General features: G+C 40.1%; 1 protein-coding gene across 4 annotated transcripts in view; it reads left to right on the plus strand.

Moving 5' to 3' along the window:
• SLC39A10 (solute carrier family 39 member 10) overlaps positions 1 to 20297 on the plus strand; it is a 153085-nt gene that overhangs the window by 1464 nt on the left and 131324 nt on the right. Inside the window, 3 exon segments of one of the 4 annotated variants that reach the window (NM_001374115.1) lie at positions 3248 to 3386; positions 8119 to 8227; positions 18851 to 18948. The gene's annotated coding sequence lies outside the window, so the exon portion shown is untranslated. 4 annotated transcript variants of the gene reach the window in all.

Consider the following 20297-nt stretch of genomic DNA (forward strand, 5'->3'; position numbering starts at 1 on the left):
AATGGAACTAGTAAAATATTAAATGAGTAAAATACATAAAATCGTAATGAAAAAGATATACTGCTAGCATGACTTCATGTCTTTAAAGTGATCATTAAACCCCCAAATACCTAAATTATGTGATGAAGGAATATATTCAGAAAAACTAAGTGTTAAACTGAACACTAAAAATTTTTCAAGGCCAGGAGCAGTGGCTCACACCTGTAGCCCCAGCACTTGGGGAGGCCAAGGAGGCTGGATCGCTTGAGCTCAGGAGTTCGAAACCAGCATGGGCAACCTGGTGAAACCCAGGCTCTACCAAAAAAAAAAAAAAAAAAAAAAATTAGCCGGATGTGGTTGTGCAGGCCTGTAGTCCTAGCTACTCAGGAACCTGAGGCAGAAGGATCACTTGAGCCCAGGAGGCAGAGGTTGCAGTGAGCCATGATCATACCACTGCATTCCAGCCTGGACAACAGAGCCAAACCCTGTCTCAAAAAAATTTTTTTTCTACTCTAAACGAGTCATTTAGAAGCACTGATTCAAGCTGCAAAACACTTTTATGAAATGGTGAAACAGAATAATATTACGTGAATGTAAAAGGACGTTAGGAAGGACAAGAGATGATAAAAATAAATGCAGATAAATTTCCATACAATGTAAAGTATGCACATTAAAACCTTTAAAGAGCATGTGCAGTTTTCACAATGCTGGCCTTAAAGCTGAAGAATCAAAGATAATACAAACAGAAGTTGTACAATACAGAGACAAAGCTGTGGTCATTAAATAGTACTTAATACCTTCTGGGAAACTAATATTGAACACTGAAAATGCGTAAAAAATTTTCAAATCCTGGTTTATATTATATATCCTCCACTGGAATTGCTTTGTAGTCTTAAAAAAATGTTAATATGTTGCACCTTGAGATTAGCTGTGGCAAGGGTATAATTTTAAAAATAAAAGAAAATTACTTACAGGCCCAGACTGTTCAGTAGGCATTTTAGGTCAGTGCCAACTGCTAAGTGTACTGGGAGGTGTCCAGTCTCTGGGATAGAAGCACAGGTTCCAGGCTATTGGAATGGCTGAAGTGTGAATTAACTATGTTGGTGCAAACTCTCTTCCACCTCGAAATATTCTCAGCTCCCCAAAGGAGCAGGCCAATCCCAAGTTTAGATTTCTGAAAACTTCTCTCTTGGAAAGTATGTTATTTACACTTCTTGTTGAATGCCTTGAAATTAAAAAAAAATAATAACAGAAAACAAAAAAACAAAGTATGTTGTTTATTTATTTTTAATTACTAAAAAATAATTTTTTTTTGACAGAGTCTCCCTCTGTCGCGAAGGCTGGGGTACAATGGCGCAATCTTGGCTCACTGCAAACTCTGCCTCTAGGATTCAAGAGATTCTCATGCCTCAGCCTCCCAAAAAGCTGGGACCACAGGTGCACGCCACTATGCCCAGCTAAGTTTTATGTAATTTTAGTAGAGACGGGGTTTCGCCATGCTGGCCAGGCTGGTCTTGAACTCCTGACCTCAGGTGATCCACCCGCCTCAGCCTCCCAAAGTGCTAGGATTACAGGCGTGAGCCACCGCACCCAGCCCTGAAGTATGTTATTTAGAAGGGCAAAACCTCCTGAAGAAATAATATTCTAGAAACAAAGGTCAAAAGTAGCTTTAGAGAAATCCTGATGATTATTTTGCCATTCACTGAAACAAATCAATGAAATGAGCACACTAAGTGAAACCATGACACATCAGTAATGTAAATCTGGAAGAGTTTTGTTTTGTTTTTTTTCTATTGACATGGGTGATGGTGGTGGTGTTTGCATCTTTTGTCTTTTATTCAATCTTCAGGCTGTTTGTCATACAATAATTTTAATAATTAAAAAATAAATTAAAGATTATCTTTTTTTTGAGACATTGTCTCACTCTGTCACCCAGGCTGGAGTGCAGTGGCGCGATCTCCGCTCACTGCAACCTCCATCTCCCCAGTTGAAGCGATTCTCCAGACTCAGCCTCCCCAAGTAGCTGGAATTACAGGTGTACATATCCACCTCAGCCTCTCAAAGTGCTGTGATTACAGGCATAAGCCATCACGCCTGGCCCAGTTTCAGATTGTCTTTATTTGACCTACTGTATATAGCCAAGTAGATATTTCTCAATCCTGTCTAAAACCTGTGCTGATCTAGTCTTAAGCTCTCTTCTTAACCTCACACTGAGGCTTCGGATATTAGATTATCCACTCAAGTCTCAGTTGCTTTTTCCTTAGGATGCGATTCACATGCACCTCAGAGACCTGGAATGTCCACCTCTCAGCTTCTTTTCTCTTTGCTAATCCTCTTCAACTCTGTTTTCTATCCCCAGTCTCCCATATTCCTCTTTTTTGATTACCACAAACTGGAGTACTTCTCATTTCTCAATGGCCAACACTGAAATGTTCATAGTTTAGGAAATTGTATCCAGAAATAAAGCTGTATGTGGTAGAATTTCTCATAAGGGTACCTCAGGTAGGCAAAGCATTACTTTGATATAAGTAAATAATCCATCATTTACTGTGAAACTCTAAGATTGAGGTTTCAAGAACTGAAGAGAGGGCTAGGTGAGCCTCAGACACAGCACTCACTACACGCAGGGCCTGAAGGACAACAATGACCTGTAATGTCAGGCTGCTGTTAGCAGGTCCCTGAATGCAGCTGCAATACTTGCAGACCAAGAGGTATTTTGCACTGTTTGAATTTCTAAATTTTGAAAACTACTGTATACACCTATAAAATGGAATATTTGCAGGCTACCCAGACCTTATGGTATGTAGTACTTAATTCTAAAAGCCTTTCAAAGGAGCCAACATTAGCATTTTATTATTTTCTTCTTATGAAAATAATAAATTAAGGCTAAACCCTGGCTTAGAGATGAACTATTTCTGGCTCACTATCCTTTGGCCAAATGCCTTAACCACTCAGCACACTTCTAGGTGTGCCAACTAAAGTGTTGGCACGTCAGGGGATGGGAGAAGGGAGAAGGGCATGACTTTGCTTTTGTCTGGAAACCTGGTTTGAGTACAAATAAAACCGAAGGAAACCAATAGTGTTTATAAATAAGGGTATATTCTGGAATTGTGTAGGACAAAGATCAAGGCTTCTCAGATGTCAAGGAACCCTTGAACAGAAACCCTGGCATCAAAGGCTGTGCATAAGGAGTAACACTTCAGAGTAAAGGGAAGCTTGGCAACCTACCAAACCAGCACAGTTTCTCCTTATTCTTCCTATACTTTAGACATGGAAGTGGGATGGTGTCTCTTGTGCAACTGCTAAGAAGAAGTGACCTTTGGATTGAAGGAAGTAGAAAGATTAAATCAGAAAGAATCAAGGTTCAGAGTCTGCAAAGCCGCAAGCCCTCTGTCTGGGCCAGCAAGGTCAGTCTTTTGTTTTTTGTTTTGAGACAGGGTCTCGCTCTGTCACCAAGGCTGGAGTACAGTGGTGCAGTCACAGCTCATTGTAGCCTCAGCGTCCTAGGCTCAAGTGATCCTCCTAGCTTAGCCTCCCAGCTCAGCCTCGCATGTAGCTGAGACCACAGGTGTGCTCCACCATGCCTGGCTAATTGTTCTATTTTTATTTTTATTTATTTATTGACTGATTTTTTTGAGACAGAGTTTCACTCTTGTTGCCCAGGCTGGCATGCAATGGTGCAATCTCGGCTTACCGCAACCTCTACCTCCCAGTTCAAGCGATTCTCCTGTCTCAGCCTCTCAAGAAGCTAGGATTACAGGCACGCGCCACCATGCCCAGCTAATTTTGTATTTTTAGTGGAGATGGGGGTTTCTCCATGTTGGTCAGGCTGGTCTCGAACTCCCGACCTCAGGTGATCTGCCTGCCTCGGCCTCCCAGAGTGCTGGGATTACAGGTGTGAGACACTGCGCCCAGCCTTTATTTTTATTTTTTTGTGGAGATGGGGTCTCACTGTGTTGCCCATGCTGGTCTCAAACTCCTAGGCTCAAATGATCCTCGTGCCTCCTCCCAAAGTGCTGGGATTATAGACGTGAGCCACTATACCTGGATAGTCTTCATTCTAGCTCTGCTATGCTTTGCCTTGCTTCCTTTAGCCACTAAAGGCTTGTGGAAAAGCAATGTATATAGTCGGATTCCAAATTCTTCTCAAGTTAAGACAGCGACCTTCCAAAGTTCATGGGTTGTGGCTTCATTTGCAAATCCATGAAGGTAGAGTGCCCAATATTGTAAAACATAACCCTAGATTTAACTTACTCATCCATTGGGTTAAAAGAAAAAGTATTTAATACAAAAAATTCAAAAGCCAAGTCAAAACTACCCTTTAAAGCAAAATGCTGACTCCAGGATTTTGACAAAGTTTCTTTCCTTGATTGTAGTCATTTCAAGGAGAGAGAGGTTAACCTCTTCCCCTAATCTCACCTCTTCAAAGAAAAGAAGTTGAAGCAGAAAAATTAGCAACTGATCTCATGTTAGGATTCAAAGGACAGGATGGGGCTGTGTAATGTAGTGATGGAAATAGGATAAAACCCTTGTTACTGTTTTCCAGAAGCTAATCTGAGGGTTACCATGGTAACTCACCAGGGTACAAGACTGTTGTGAGCTTTAGGGAACAATTTTGGGATACATTCTTAAAAGAGAATATCAACTGCTTGCATCAAATGGCTGAGAAGTGGGGCACAGTGGCGCACATCTGTAGTACCACCTAATCTGAAGGCTGAGGCGGAAGTATAGCTTGAACCCAGGGGTTTGAGACCAGCCCAGGAAACATAGCGAGATCCTGTCTCCCTCCTACACACACACACACACACACACACACACACACACACACGAGTAACAGAAGAGTCTTTTGGAAGTGGATCAAAACTGATTTAAGGTTTTGGTTTGAATTTTTGAAAAAGTAGGTGTCTTGGGAGAAAAACAACAGAAAAAAGTCAACTGGTAAGTCTTGCCAAGCCTGGAGGAGAGGACTCACACCAAAATGCAGGGCTAAAAGAAAGAACCTAAAAGTCAAAAGCAATTGGAGCTATTTGGTAATTAAGATATGTACATTCTTTTAGAATTGAAGCTATCTGCTATTAGCTTCTTTGTTGTCCTGTTGGTTACTTGTGGAAGACTCCAATTCAGTGCATTTGATCCTACTGTTTTCCTATATTTTCATTCTGAAGTCATTGTTTCTATACATATTAATCGCGTTATATACTTCTTTTCCTCTTTTACAGAAAAGCTAAATTTAAAAATGGTGTCATTGCAGCAGTTTACCAGGAACAATTATTCCTGGTAGAAACTATTTAACTAAATACATAGGACCCTGCAACTAGATTTTTACCTTCCTTTTAATTTTATTTGATTATGCTATTATCTAAGCTTGTCTCTTTGGCTTTTCAGATTAAAGTACCACGTCTCTCTGTAAGCATAAGAATCTGTACAAACAGGCATTTTTTTTTTTTAGCTTTTCTAGAAAATTTGGGGGGAAATATTGTGGAATAGAATGCAAAATTTACAACAACATTTAAGACAAAACATAGAACTTGAAGGAAATTTTATATTTGCGGCAGGCCAGTTTCATGACAACTATGCCCTCTTAGACTCCCTTATGATTCTCACGATTAGTACTTTATGGAAATTTTTTTTTTTTTTTTTTTTTTTTTGAGACAGAGTCTCGCTGTCGCCCAGGCTGGGGTGCAGTGGCGCGATCTCGGCTCACTGCAGGCTCCGCCCCCCGGGATTCACGCCATTCTCCTGCCTCGGCCTCCCGAGTAGCTGGGACTGCAGGCGCCTGCCACCTTGCCCGGCTAATTTTTTTTTTTTTTTGTATTTTTAGTACATACGGGGTTTCACCGTGATAGCCAGGATGGTCTCGATCTCCTGACCTTGTGATCCGCCCGCCTCGGCCTCCCAAAGTGCTGGGATTACAGGCGTGAGCCACCGCGCCCGGCCTTGGAAAATTTTTAAAAGCCACAATTCAAGCAGTCTCCCAGGGATTCCTAAAGACCAATACAAACAGTGCAATACAGTGCAATACAGTGCAATATGAAAACCCCAAATTACTATTTAATTATTTAGACTTAGTTTATGGCATTTTGATTGGTTTTCTTTCTTTCTTTCTTTCTTTCTTTCTTTCTTTCTTTCTTTCCTTCCTTTCTCTTTCTTTCTTTCTTTCTTCTTTTTTTTACAGCAATTACAGGGTGAAGTATAGGTTAGTGTGATTCTAAGTCAAACGTCAGCAAACTACTTCCCACATACCAAATCTGGTCATCACCTGTTTTTCTACAACTTGCAAGCTAAGAATGTTTTGTATACATTTCGGTGGTTGAAAAAAATCAAAAGGATATTTTTTGACATATAAAAATTATATGGAATTTGAGTTTCAGCTATAAGTAGAGTTTTATTGGAACACAGCCTCACTCATTTGTCTACACATTGTCTAGGACTGCTTGTGTGACTAGGGCAGAGTTGCGTAGGTGCCACAGAGACCATATGGCTGGCAAAGCCTAAATACTTATTACCTGGGCCTGGCGCGGTGGCTCACGCCTGTAATCCCAGCACTTTGGGAGGCCAAGGCGGGCGGATCACCTGAGGTCAGGCGTTCAAGACCACCCTGGCCAACGTGGTGAAACCCTGTCTCTACTAAAAATACAAAAAATTAGCTGGGCATGGTGGCAGGCGCCTGTAATCCCAGCTACTCGGGAGGCTGAGGCAGGAGAATCGCTGGAACCCGAGAGGCAGAGTTTGCAGTGAGCTGAGATCGTGACATTGTACTCCAGCCTGGGCAACAAAGAGTGAAACTCCATCTCAAAAAAAAAAAAAAAAAAAAAATTTATATATATATAAATTTAGCTTTATATATATATAAATTTATATATATATAACAATTTATATATATATATATATAGCTTTTCTCTAAAGGGTCAGGCTGACCCTTTAGAGAAAAAGATAGCCAACCTCTGATCTAAATCATTATTCCCGCTATTGATTGTCAAGTTACAGCCTGAGTTATCTAAAGATAAAACATTAATATTCCACTAATGAAAGCTATTCTTGTGCAAGTTCATTGTCCTGATATAGAAACTGAAAGGGTAGAGACCAGAGTTGGTAGGTTTGACAAGAAGGAAGATAAGATACTGAAAGAGAAAACAAGAGTAATCTCTTCCAAAAACAATGGAAAACTTTCCAGTGATATTTGCTGATAGGTGTCCTTTTTCAAATCAGAAACCAAAATGCCTTATTTTCCGCTATTTGTAAACTCTAAAGATACTGTCACTTAATTAGCGATTTTCTTTCAGAAGAGTTAATGATCAATGTGTGCAAGTTCAAGTTCTGACCTTATTTGTCAAACTGTCTGAGGTTGAATGTTCTGGGAAAATGACAAAAGGAAGGAAGCATTTAAATAGGTGTCTCCTGAGACTTAATTCATCTTTGATTAACTGAAGAAGCCATAAGAATATCTTTCTGGGCAAATAATAACCAGCTTCCTTTAAGCAGAGGAAAGGTAATCTTTTGAATTAAAAATCTAGTTGTAATTTTAATTTAGCCAAGTTTATTATCTCACTATTAGAGCCTAAAGAGTGCAGTACTTTTTCTTGGGTCCTAGGTAATCTTTTTTTAAAACAAACAAACAAACAAACAAAACAGGACAACTGAATTTACAATTGTACGACAGCTTTATCAGACTGCTTCTCAATTATCTTGCTGATGCACACAGTGGGTGACGTTGGTAGGGGGTAAATGCTTGCTTGGGTGTGCCCAAGATTATACACAATTCCAGGAATTCCTAGCTGTATTGAAATCCCTCATTTCACACTCAGAATTGTAGAATGCAAATGAATATAAGGAAAGCTATGAATCCACCCTTGTGTATGTATTAAGTAAACTTCAAACATTTATGCCAATTTTACAACTTGTGAACAACAAATTAATTGACATGTCTCGTATTTTCTTCAAGTTTGGTCTTGAGGTGTCTCTCTGGAGAATGACTATAAATTCTAGCCCTGCGCTGATGGGGCTTCAGGGAAGGTGGTTGTGGATGTTTACAGGGTGCTTTTCACAGGATACTTCTTTATGAGAGTGGACAGCCTAATGTCTAAGTGTCCAACTTCTGACCAGGTGTCCCTCTCACAGGAAACTTGTTTATATTGGCAGAGAAACTTGTGGCTCTCATCTGACCTGTGTCCCGTTTAATCCTGCAAGAAAGCCGATCTCTAGGAGAGCTCTGATCAGGAAAGAAGTTAGGTCCAGCTGTGTCAGCCAGGTAAGACACAGAGGAGACCACTCAACAAAACGCATGAAATAACAGAAACAGTTTATTACTTACAGGTCCCAAAAAGAAGAGGGCTGCACACCTGGAAGGGGAAATGCAAAGTAGGGGCCCATCCAGGACACACATGCTTGATGGGGAGCGAGAGAGAGGGAGAGAAAAGACATGAGGGCTAAAGCCTTTATTGGGGTCCATGGTGTTACCTGAGCAGGTTTCCAGTGGGGCGTTCTAATCAGTGAGTCTAGAGCAAGCAGGCACGAGTTCCATGGAGGCACTTGTGGACTAAGATGGTCACTGAGGAATATCTGTGAAGTCCATGCAGGGTGTGGGGTCAGTGGGGTGAGTCAAGTAGATTGTATTTAGCTCTACCATAGGGAGGTGGACAGCAAGAGGCTGATAAGACATCTGGATCAAGCACACTGAGGAACTGGGAAGAGAGAGAGAACTGAAAACTGTCAAGGATGAGAAAGTCCTGCTTCTGGTATGAGAAAGCCCAACTTATACTCAAAATGGGTGTCAAGGCAACATGAAATTATAAGAATGTGCTATAACCTCACACAAACTAGTCATGACAACTCAGCTGAATGCAGACGATGACCTTAGAACACATTTAAGTTGAGCAATATAGCCTAGCCAAAATATTGGATGCCTTGGTTCTTTAGCCCCTTTGAAGCATTCTTTGGGCAACAACTTTGGTAATGGTGGAGTTAGTTGATGGCTTCAGCATCAGCGTCACAGTCGTTCTGTGAGATGAGGCTCCTGGAAGTGAGTTTAACAGTCTCTTAAAGCCCTGCATTTGGCTCCACCTCTTGCACACATAGCCCCTTTGAAACCCGTTGCCCACAACTGCTGTGGGCTGTTAAGTCCCACTGGATGCAGATACAGGTAAAGGATCAATCTTCATCTCTGTGCCATTCCCCACAAGCTGGCAATGCTTTCCAGAAATCTCACTTGCCTCACAAACTGCTGAGGGAGATATTTCATTGCATTGGGGTTACTTACATCTGTGCACACTCTGTAGCATTTTCAAGAATGTGCTCATTTTTATTAGGCTTGAACGACGTTCTTCCAAGGTCGTACCTTCTCAGAATCTTTTGCCCTTAAATATTTAACACAGCAGGTACTTCAGGAATGAGCATCTGTCAAGATCATTTGGCATGAAAAATCATTCAATACATGGTGACTTCGTTTAACAAGTTATAGGAATAGAAGGAAAAGTTATGGTAGGATGGGCGTAGATTACAAGGATGTCTGCTTTTAAAGAGAAAATGAAATGTCCTAAGTCAACACACTGGGCTTCTCAGTTTCTTCTATCTTTTACAATAGCTTCATTAGACATGAGTAGCAGAACTGACCAGCAGATCAGCGGGGGCAGTGCAAAGCAACAGTAAAGTAGTACAAGGCAAGTTAGGATAATTGTTGCAAATCTGCAAAGAATCTTCCTTCCCCAGAGAGTTGAAAGTCTAATTGCCAAAGAAAGGAACGCAGTTGTCATCTTGAAATGGAGGAAATACCCCTCAACTATTAATACGGTGGCTGGCAGTGTGTTCTGCAGAAGCTAGGGAGTCTCCTCTGAATATAGGGCTTGTTGCAAAAACTGAGATTTAATTAACGTCACATCTCTAGATACTAAATTCTTACAATATAGAACCCAATTTCTGGAAATGGCCTACACTATTTGGCAGCCACAAATCCAACAATAAGGCTGCCCTCAGAGCCCTGCCCATCTGGTTGGATTTTTTTCTCTATTTCTGCCTCCTAATTAGAAGATTAAAGCTATTTTCCTCTTGATTTATATATGTCTTTCTTTTTGACTTTTGAACAATATCATTTCTCTTGGTTTATTTTTGACTTTTGAACAATATCATTTCTCTTGGTTTATTTTTCTTATTCTCTTAAGTGTTTTTACCAATCAATAAAGCCTTTAAATTTGTTCTTTTTTTCTGTTTGCTTCTTCCATTTTATTTTTTTTGTAACTATGTTACTTCAATTTTAAATATGAATATGCTTCTGCTTTCAAACATCCTCTTTTGAAAGAAATGATAGGATTTTATAGATTTTCTTAGCAAGTGAGAAATCAATTTAGCAACATGTTGCAAACAAATTTTACCCTTGATTAGACTGAAGTTTTTGGTCATGTATATAGCTTCTAATTTTTTTTCAACTTTTATTATTATGATCCATTTTCTGATTCATTAATTCCTACTCTTTATCCTTTTTCATCCTTCTGTTTACCTTTTTAATTTGTTCCAGTTGCTTAATGTGAAAGCTTAGTGCATTCATTTTAAACCTTTCTTCTCTTCTAAAATAAGCATTTAATGTTATAAATTTCTCACCAAACAGTGTTTTGGCAGCATACTGTAACTTTTTTTTTTTTTTTTTTTTTTTTTTTTTAAATACAGACTTGCTCTATCACCTACGCTGGAGTGCAGTGGTGCGATCACGGCTCACTGCAGCCATAATTTCCCAGGTGTAGCTGATCCTCCTACCTACATCTCCCAAGTAGCTGGGACAACAGGCTTCCGCCACCACTCCCAGCTAATTTTTATATTTTTTGTAGAGATGGAGCTTCACTATGTTGCCCAGGCTTGTCTCGAACCCCTGGGCTCAAGTGATCCACCCACCTTGGCCTCCAAAAGTGCTAGGATTACAGGTGTAAGCGACCACACCAGGCCCAATATGTTGTATTTTAAATTTGTATTCACATCAGTGTATTTTCTTTTTATTACCATGTGCTATTTAGAAGTACATTGCTTAATTCAAATATTTGAGGATTTTCCATGTATCTTGAAAATTATCGATACCTTGTTTCTGTGGAGAAGGAAAGATTTCTTATCCACTGTTAGGTTCATAGCTGAGACCCCTATAACCGAAGACATTAAGAGCCAGGTGTGTTGGCAAGGCAGAGGATCCCTTGAGCCCAGGAGTTTGAATCCAGCCTGGGCTATATAGTGAGACCCTGTCTCTACAAAAAATAAAAAAATTAGCCAGGCATGATGGTGCATGCCTATAGTTCCAGCTACTCAGGAGGCTGAGGTCGGAGGATTGCTTGAGCCCAAGAGGTCAAGGCTGCAGTGAGCCATGATTGTGCCACTGCACTCCAGCCTGGGTGACAGATGGAGACCCCCATGTCCAAAACCTAAATTAAAATAAAAGACATTAACGAGAAAAGCATACACATTTATTTAACATAAATGTTGTGTGACATGAGTACATTCATTACGGAAACAAGGAAACAGGGAAACCTGTATATATTCATGCTTAGGTTTGATGAAAAGTGAACAGTTGTGGGAAAATATGATTGGAGGACAAAAGGAGTATGAACTAATGTTAATAAACTGGGAGAACTTAGCAAGAGAGGGCCCTTGTAATGAGAGTCTTATGACCTGCCTCAGAGGAGAAGAGTGATGGGAAGAGAAGGCTTCCTGCTTCTGCTGTTTTCTCAAATGTCAAGGTACCATATTTTGGGCTAACATGTCTTGAACCCCATAATTTCCTTCTGTTATGGCCAGGAACATCTTTTTTAAAATTTAAATTCCTACAAATTTATTGATATATGTTTAAGTCCAACATTTGAGGTAACTTCTTGAGTGTTCCATTTATGCTGAAAAAAAATGCAAATTGTTATTTTTGCATGGAGTGTTCTATATATGTCATTTAGTTCAAGTTGTTTGATAGTATTGATACAGTTTGTTCACTGCTGTATCCCAAGCACCTAGAACTGTAGGTTCTTTGCAAATATTTGTTGTGTGAATGAATGAATGAATGAATGAATGATCTATATTATGGTGATGATTTTCATTTTCACCCTTACCCAGAATTCTAAAGATTAGGCTGGCTGAAGAATAATTCGAACCTAACTCGTGTATGTTCACTAGCACCCAAGCAATTGCATATGAGTATTAAGCTGAAAGGCCATGTAGGTTGCATTTCTAGGTCTATCACTGCAGCGTTTACTGTATTTCTCATTATTTCTCATTATTTAAACTCCAAGAGATTGCTGCCTTTCAATACTGTTCTAAAAGAAAACATACCAGAGAAAAAGCCCTCAAATCTATATATGGCAAGTCAGTACAAAATTGATTTCATGGTAAACAGCTGAGGATGGGTAGGGACTGAGACCAGAAAAAAAAAAAAGAGGGACGGCACTGATTTTTTTTTTTTTTTTTTTTTTTTTTTTTTTACTTTAAGTTTCGGGATACATGTGCAGAACGTGCAAGTTTGTTACATAGGTATACACATGCCATGGTGGTTTGCTGCACCTATCAACCCGTCATCTAGGTTTTAAGCCCTGCATGCATTAGGTATTTGTCCTAATGCTCTCCCTCCCTTTGCCCTCCACCCACTGACAGGCCCTGTTGTGTAATGTTCTCCTCCCTGTGTCCATGTGTTCTCATTGTTCAACTCCCACTTATAAGTGAGAACATGCGGTGTTTGGTTTTCTGTTCCTGTGTTAGTTTGCTGAGAATGATGGTTTCCAGCTTCATCCATGTCCCTGCAAAGGACAGGATCTCATTCTTTTTTGTGGTTGCATGGCCCTGAAATTTTTATATCATAAGTACATTCTTGAATGACTGCAAATTTCTTATTGCACTCTCTCTTTACAAAGCTTTTGTTTCTTTGCGTAACTCTGCAAAAGAGCTATCAGCTATGTTTGTGGCCCAGGAATAAAAATGGTAGTTCTTGCAATAGAGATTATCAGTCTTTTTAGAGTAACCTCACCATCCTCCCACAAAGTTATATTTCATGTTTATTTCTTTTTAAAATTCAGGCAAATTAATATTAATTTTATTCTGAGATTTTTACAACACCCTTGAAATTACTATAAATCTATTAACTTGGTAGAAAAACCAGGATCTCTGGATTGGGATTGTGACTAATTTAGAATTTTAAAACGTATTAACTAGAGTTATAATTTGTGCAGTCTTCAAATGTGGTAGGAGGGTTACATTTTTCTTTTTTCTTTTTTTTTTTTTTTTGAGATGGAATCTCGCTCATTCTTATTGCCCAGGCTGGAGTGCAGTGGCGCGATCTCAGCTCACTGCAACCTCCACCTCCCAGGTTCAAGCGATTCTCCTGCCTCAACCTCCTGAATAGCTGGGATTACAGGAACGTGCCACCACGCCCGGCTAATTTTTGTATTTTGGGCAGAGACAGGGTTTCACCTCGTTGGTCAGGCTGGTCTCAAATTCCTGACCTCAGACGATCCACCCACCTGGACCTCCCAAAGTGCTGGGATTACAGGTGTGAGCCACTGCACCTGGCCAGGGTTATATTTTTCTTAATTGGTGCATCCAAATTAATCCATGTCAAGTTTGCACACTATTGATGTCCAGCTCTGCTGTCATTTCAATTCTCTAAGAGACCTTTTTCTTCTTTATCTTTCTTAACTTCCTCCAAGAAAACCTTGCTAGAAATCAAGTCTGGCCAGTTTTGCTAGTTCTTGCCTGAAGTATAAGTGCTATCTTTAAAATCATAGAGTCCTGTGTGTGTGCTTGTCTGAGATGTTTTTAATTAGGCCAAAACATGTCTTAGCCTGAGAATGTATCTGCATAATTCTAGGTTTTGATATATAAGACAGCTAGCCAAGAGAATATTATATGTGGATTTTTGTTGTTGTTGAACCTATTGAAACTAACCTAAGTTGATTCTCTATAAAAATCTTTCCTCTACCTCCTGAAATCTTTTAATTAGATACTGCTCTGAGCATGCCAACAATTACTTGACATTCTGTTGTTTTTAGCTCATGGTTACCTACATTTCTCTCCTATTTCTTCTCTTGTTACTCCCACCACTTACTACAACCCCAAAGAGCTTCTTTGTGCCTTGTTTTATGTAATCAGGAAGAATGATTCTGCTCTGGTATGAAGGAGAATCATTCCAAATCTAACAAGAACCGTTCAGTTTTGAGAACCTGAGAAGGAGACCATTAGTCATAGTTTTGAGGACCATCACTGCCAGACAGACCTCTTGCAGGAGCCCTTGCTGGAAGAAGTGAGGGCTTGTGTGAGGACTCAGGCAAGGGGGCGCCCAGGCTGCCCCTCCCTTGGCCAGATGTGCCCGCACTGTGCCACTGAGCTAGAAAGCCAGCACAGACCCTCTGTCTTCCTTAAGATGCCAAGAGGAGGAAACACACACTTTTCCTGAAGCAAAAAAAAAGCGTTATAGGCCAGGTGCAGTGGCTCACGCCTGTAATCCCAGCACTCTGGGAGGCCGAGGCAGGCAGATCACCTGAGGTCAGGAATTTGAGACCAGCCTGGCCAACATGGTAAAACCCTGTCTCTACTAAAAATACAAAAATTAGCTGAGTGTGCTGGTGGGAGCCTGTAATCCCAGCCTACTTGGGAGGCTGAGGCAGGAGAATCACTTGAGCCTGGTAGGCGGAGGTTGCAGTGAGCCGAGATCGTGCCATTGCACTCCAGCCTGGGCAACAGGAGTGAGACTCCATCTCAAAAAAAAAAACAAAAACAAAAACACGGGTTATAAATCATGGTGCAAGTCTATAGTACTATGGCTATAGTACTATGGGTTCTCTATAACTCTTATACTTAGGTATTATGTTGGGTTGTCCTGGGAGGACACTTCAGTGCCAGCCTCTTTTTTTTTTTTTTGAGACGGAGTCTCGCTTTGTCTCCCAGGCTGGAGTGCAATGGCGTGATCTCTGCTCACTGCAACATCTGCCTCCCAGGTTCAAGTGATTCTCCTGTCTCAGCCTCCCGAGTAGCTGGGATTACCCACCACACCCGGGTAATTTTTGTATTTTGGGTAGAAACTGGGTTTCACCATGTTGGCCAGGCTGATCTTGAACCCCTGAGCTCGAGTGATCTGCCTGCCTCAGCCTCCCAAAGTATTGGGATTACAGGTGTGAGCCACCGCGCCTGACCTGCCAGCCTTCTTTTGAAAATCTTTAACTCAGCCAGGCATTGTGGTTCATACCTGTAATCCCTGTGCTCAAGCACTTTGGGAGGCTGAGGCGGGAGTATCACTTGAGCCCAGGAGTTCAAGACCAGCCTAAGCAACATAGTGAAACCTCATCTCTTAAAAAAAATTGAAACCTGTCACTGGTTTCTGAGTGTGCTTTTATTTTGAGGATGTCCAGGGCCACTGGCCAGCTCTACCTGTGTGAAGTAGAAAAAGCCACCCTTCCCCATAGGCAGGGGAATACAGCCTCATGCCAGGGTACTTGGCTTGTCTGGCGTGCTTACATAGTAACAGCCAGTGCAAATATGCACGTGGCTGCCTGGTGGCTATATCTGTGAGTGTGGTCGCAGGGTCACTCTAGTTTCGTAAATAGTTTGTCCTTGATGCCTCTTGATATTACTTCCAGAGAATGATAGCCGGGGAGTACAAGGAAGTTACAGGGCAGGTAAGGCTGGTGATTATCACAAGCTCTTCAGAGAGAGGCCATAACGTGTGGAGAAAAACCACGGCCGGTCTTGTCTTTGGTGTGTCTCAGCTTAAATTTCCCTTCCTCAGGTCTTGTCTTTGGTGTGTCTCAGCTTAAATTTCCCTTCCTCACAGACATCTTGTTTTGTCAACCCACCTAGAGAGGAATCCTGGTTTTTTTTTTATTTTTTGAGACGGAGTCTCTTTCTCCTAGGCCAGAGTCCAGTGGCGCTATCTCGGCTCACTGCAAGCTCCGCCTCCCAGGTTCACGCCATTCTCCTGCCTCAGCCTCCTGAGTAGCTGAGACTACAGGCACCTGCCAGCATGCCCGGCTAATTTTTTGTATTTTTAGTAGAGACGGGGTTTCACCATGTTAGCCAGGATGGTCTCGATCTCCTGACCTCGTGATCCGCCTGTCTTGGACTCCCAAAGTGCTGGGATTACAGGCGTGAGCCACCGCGCCCAGCTGGTTTTTTTTCTTCTTACAAGTGACACTTATTTGTATTTGTGTGGTTATCTTATTTATTAACTATCTTTTCAAATATTTCTGTGAGGTGTTCGCCAATATATCCCCAACCCACAGCTAACTACTTGACACAGAGTTGGCACTTATTACATTTGTCAAATGAAGAAATGTCTTTAGCAGCGTCTGGCCATGGCAAGGCAGGGGAGTATGAAGGGAATCTAAAATAACAAGAGGACAGAGGACGCGTGACAGCCCTTGTTCAGAGGGATAGAGTCTATTTGATTTCCCGTGCCACAGGCTTTCTTCAATCCTGTCACCTTTTTCCAGATAGGAGTTGCTGAGCAGTTGATGTTTCATTGTTTGTTTTTAGCTACCATCCACTGAGAATGTCAGGCACTGTGCTAAGGACTTCATTTACATACATTAAGTCATCCAACCTGCACAACAAGTACTCAATGAAGTATGTTTAATTATTATCCTATTTTACAAATAAAGAAACAGATTTGGAGGGTATGGGAGGGGAGGTGTTTGTGTGTGTGGTTATGTAACTAACACAATAAATGTCAATGCCAAGACTCAAACCCAGATCTATCTGACCCCAAATTATGCACTCTTTTATTGCTTCAGGTCTTGTTTACTTTGTAAAATATGTGCTTTGGTTTCAGACCCTGAATTAATGCATTCTTAAACATTATATTGCCTTCACTTTGAACAAAGTGATATGAGGCAAGAGATTCATAATGCAAATGCCTATGACCAACTTGTTTACCCGGTGTCTAATGGCCCATCTACATTTGGTCTTTCTGGACTGTGACCTAATCTAGTAAATCTTGGCCTCCATATTCATTTCCTTCTTTTGCTCTCTTCATTGGTGCTCGCTCCCCATATTTCAGGCAAAGAGCCACTGCATAGTAACTACAGCCCCTGGACAGATGCAGGCTGTTTCTTACCCTAAGCAAGGCACACGGGGGTCTGGTTATATAGTTCAACAGGGAACAATGCTTAGTCTTCCAAGTTGAGGAGTTTCTCTTTTTTTTTTTTTCACCTTAGAATTTAACTGGCCAGATGTGGTGGCTCACACCTGTAATTCCAGCACTTTGAGAGGCTGAGATGGGTGGATTACTTGAGGTCAGGAGTTCTAGACCAGCCTGGGCAACATGACAAAACCTTGTCTCTACAAAAAATATAAAAATTAGCTGAGCATGGTGGCACCTGTAGTCCCAGCTACTGGGGAGGCTGAGGTAGGAGGATCGCCTGAGCCTGGGGAGGTTAAGGCTGCAGTGAACCATGATTGTGCTACTGCACTCTAGCCTGGGTCACAGCGTGAGACCCTGTCTCAAAATATATATGCAATATATATATATACACACACACACGTATATTTATATATTATACATATATATATATATTCTGCAATGAACATGGGAATGCAGATACTTCTTTTACATAACGATTTCATTTTCTTTGAATATGCACCCAGTAGTGGGATTGCTGAATCATATGGTAATTCTAGTTTCAGTTTTCTGAGGAACCTCTATACTGTTTTCCATCGTGGCTGTATTCATTTACATTTCCACTATCAGCACACTAGGGTTCCTCTTCACCACACCCCTGCCAACACTTATTATCTTTCATCTTTTTGATAATAGCAATTCTAAAAGTTGTGAGGTGTTATATTATTGTGGTTTTAATTTGCATTTCCCTGAGGATTAATGATGCTGAGTATTTTTTTATGTATCTGTTGGCCATCTGCTTGTTTTCTTTTGAGAAATATGTATTTAGGTCCTTTTGCCGGTTTTTTGATTAGGTTAATTGTTTTCTTGCTATTGAGTTGTTTGAGTTAGGAGGTGGTATTTGATATCATTTCAATTAAGAATCCCTCCAGACCATACCTTCCTTGAAGGTGCCGCATACAGTTGTATCAGGATTCACTGGTTTCTCTTTTGGGCATTACTTCTCTCCCACCCACCCTCTCATCCCACTTTCCTTGCCCAAAGAAGAAAGAAATGGGAAGAAAAATACTTTTCTTTGTTTTCAAATGCAAAATGTATTTTTTGTCCTAGGGCCAATAAGGTCAACAAAGTAAGCATGAAATATTGTACTCAGGGTAGAAGCATAATGCATGCTATGAGAAAGTGATACAAACCCTGCAAGATTTCAAAGGGATCTTTCACAGGGAGAAAAAGAAAAAAGTTGAGGTTGGTTGGGTGGGGATATGATTTAAAGAAAAGGAAAAGCCAGACTGTGTATTATGTGTGTTGCCAGTTTGCTATAGTGATGGTGTTGTAAAGCAAATCGGTACAAAAGACCTTGTTTTATTTATTTAATCAAGTAATCATAGTGTCTCTGAAACTTTTAGATGCAAGCACAGAAATAGAAGTATTTATGAAGTCAGACTTGCAGTTGCCAGGAAGTAGTAAAGAATGCCAATGTAATTTCTGCTACCTGTGTAGGTCCTAAGGGAAAGATGAGCTCATGAATGCATATATATAGATCATTACAAGGCTGAATTAAAATGCATTAAATATAAAAGTGGGTATAATCCCCTGAGGATATTCAACATAAAAGCAATAGCTGAAGAACAACCTGAAGCTTTAAAAATAGGGGAATCTAAGATCCTCACTGGCTGGAGAAAACAGTTACTACACACCCTTCCAGGAAAACACCTTATATAAAGTTTGGTGTTTGAAAGCCTTAGCTGATCTAAATGAATGCAAATTTAAGAGGAGGGACTTGCTTTATCCTTCTATTTGTGGTCTCCACAGCCCCTGGACCTGAGAGGCTTCAATAATTGTTACCTGAGTTGGATTGAATTGAAATAAAGAAGTGAAGATCCTATATCATCTATTGAAATCTTTAAAGGGTAAGTTTCATTTTTTTTTTTTTTTACCATTTGTTAAATGGTATAGTATATACTATTGATTAAACAGTTGGACATTTCTTTTAGTAGTTGATTTTTGGGTAACAATGTCTTCAGCCATCCTGGAGTCAGTGCTAAGAGTGACAGACATGCCCTCCATCCACACACCAGAAGTGTCATATTTAGGGAGTATGCCATTCAGTAAATCTTTGGTGTGTTACTAAACTGACATCAACAGGGGACTCAATGGGGACCAAAAGTAAATTTTAAAGACCTTAAAACAGAATGAAGTGGCTACCAATTAAAAGGAAGAAATATGTAGATTCATACAAAGGAATAGAAAAAAATGTGACTTAAAACTGAGAGAATGCTGAGACAATGACGAGCACTAAAAATGGAGAAGCAGGAACAAGAAGGAAATTTATGTGCCCAAACAGATTGGTTTAAGAAGCATAATGTGGACCAAAAGCTGTATGCAAAAGTAACTCAAAATGATTGAAAAGAGATGCCCCCTCCCCAAATTTAGCCAACATAAGACATTCCTTTTGATAGAAAATGACCACTCTAAAAAATGTTGAAAAGAGAACCACAAAAGTAAACAATAAGAGGAAACATTTTGGAATAATGGAAGAAAAAAATTACAGTGCATATGTACACATTATTAACATTTCAGGAATGTTTATTTACTGCAATAACATATCATGAACAAAGTAATGAAGACAAGGTCTTGAAAGAAGGAAATACTGGGTGTTGTTTTTCTTTTTCTTATAATCTCAAAACTGGACTTAACCAAATATATTTGGATGGAGATTAACTACTTATGAGTAGATTTACAATCACAATAAAACTCATCCTTAGATAATTCTGAAGCACAAATACAACCACCACAAACTTGAAAACCTGGATAATTCTACCAAAAAGCCAAATGAGCCTTCATTATTGAAAGAAGCCATTTTTATGCTATGAAATAATTTAAAATTCTGAGTTACTTGCCTTCAGGCAAACTCAGAATTTTAAGAGTAAGAAGAAAATAACAAAGCACACCACCTTGGAAATCTGCATGTCTTTAACTACAAAGAATCATTGACAATACAGAAACGAAAGGCCTAGGTATAGTTCTCTGAGTGAGAAATTATGATTTAATTTAAAAGTAAATAAACTATTTCAGACTATAATTTTCATGAAAAAATAAGGCATTAAGAATTTAAATCTTTTTCAGAACTTTTATTCCACACAAAGAAAATAAAATGGGGGAGAAGCCCAGTAAATAAAGTTTTCAGTCAGCTTTTGGATTTTTTGGTGTAAAGAACTGGTAATGAGGGTATAAATTTACTAACAGTTGAATTTTAGTC

The sequence above is a fragment of the Pongo abelii genome, chromosome 11 (genome assembly GCF_028885655.2).
Source record: "Pongo abelii isolate AG06213 chromosome 11, NHGRI_mPonAbe1-v2.0_pri, whole genome shotgun sequence".
Taxonomy (NCBI): domain Eukaryota; kingdom Metazoa; phylum Chordata; class Mammalia; order Primates; family Hominidae; genus Pongo; species Pongo abelii.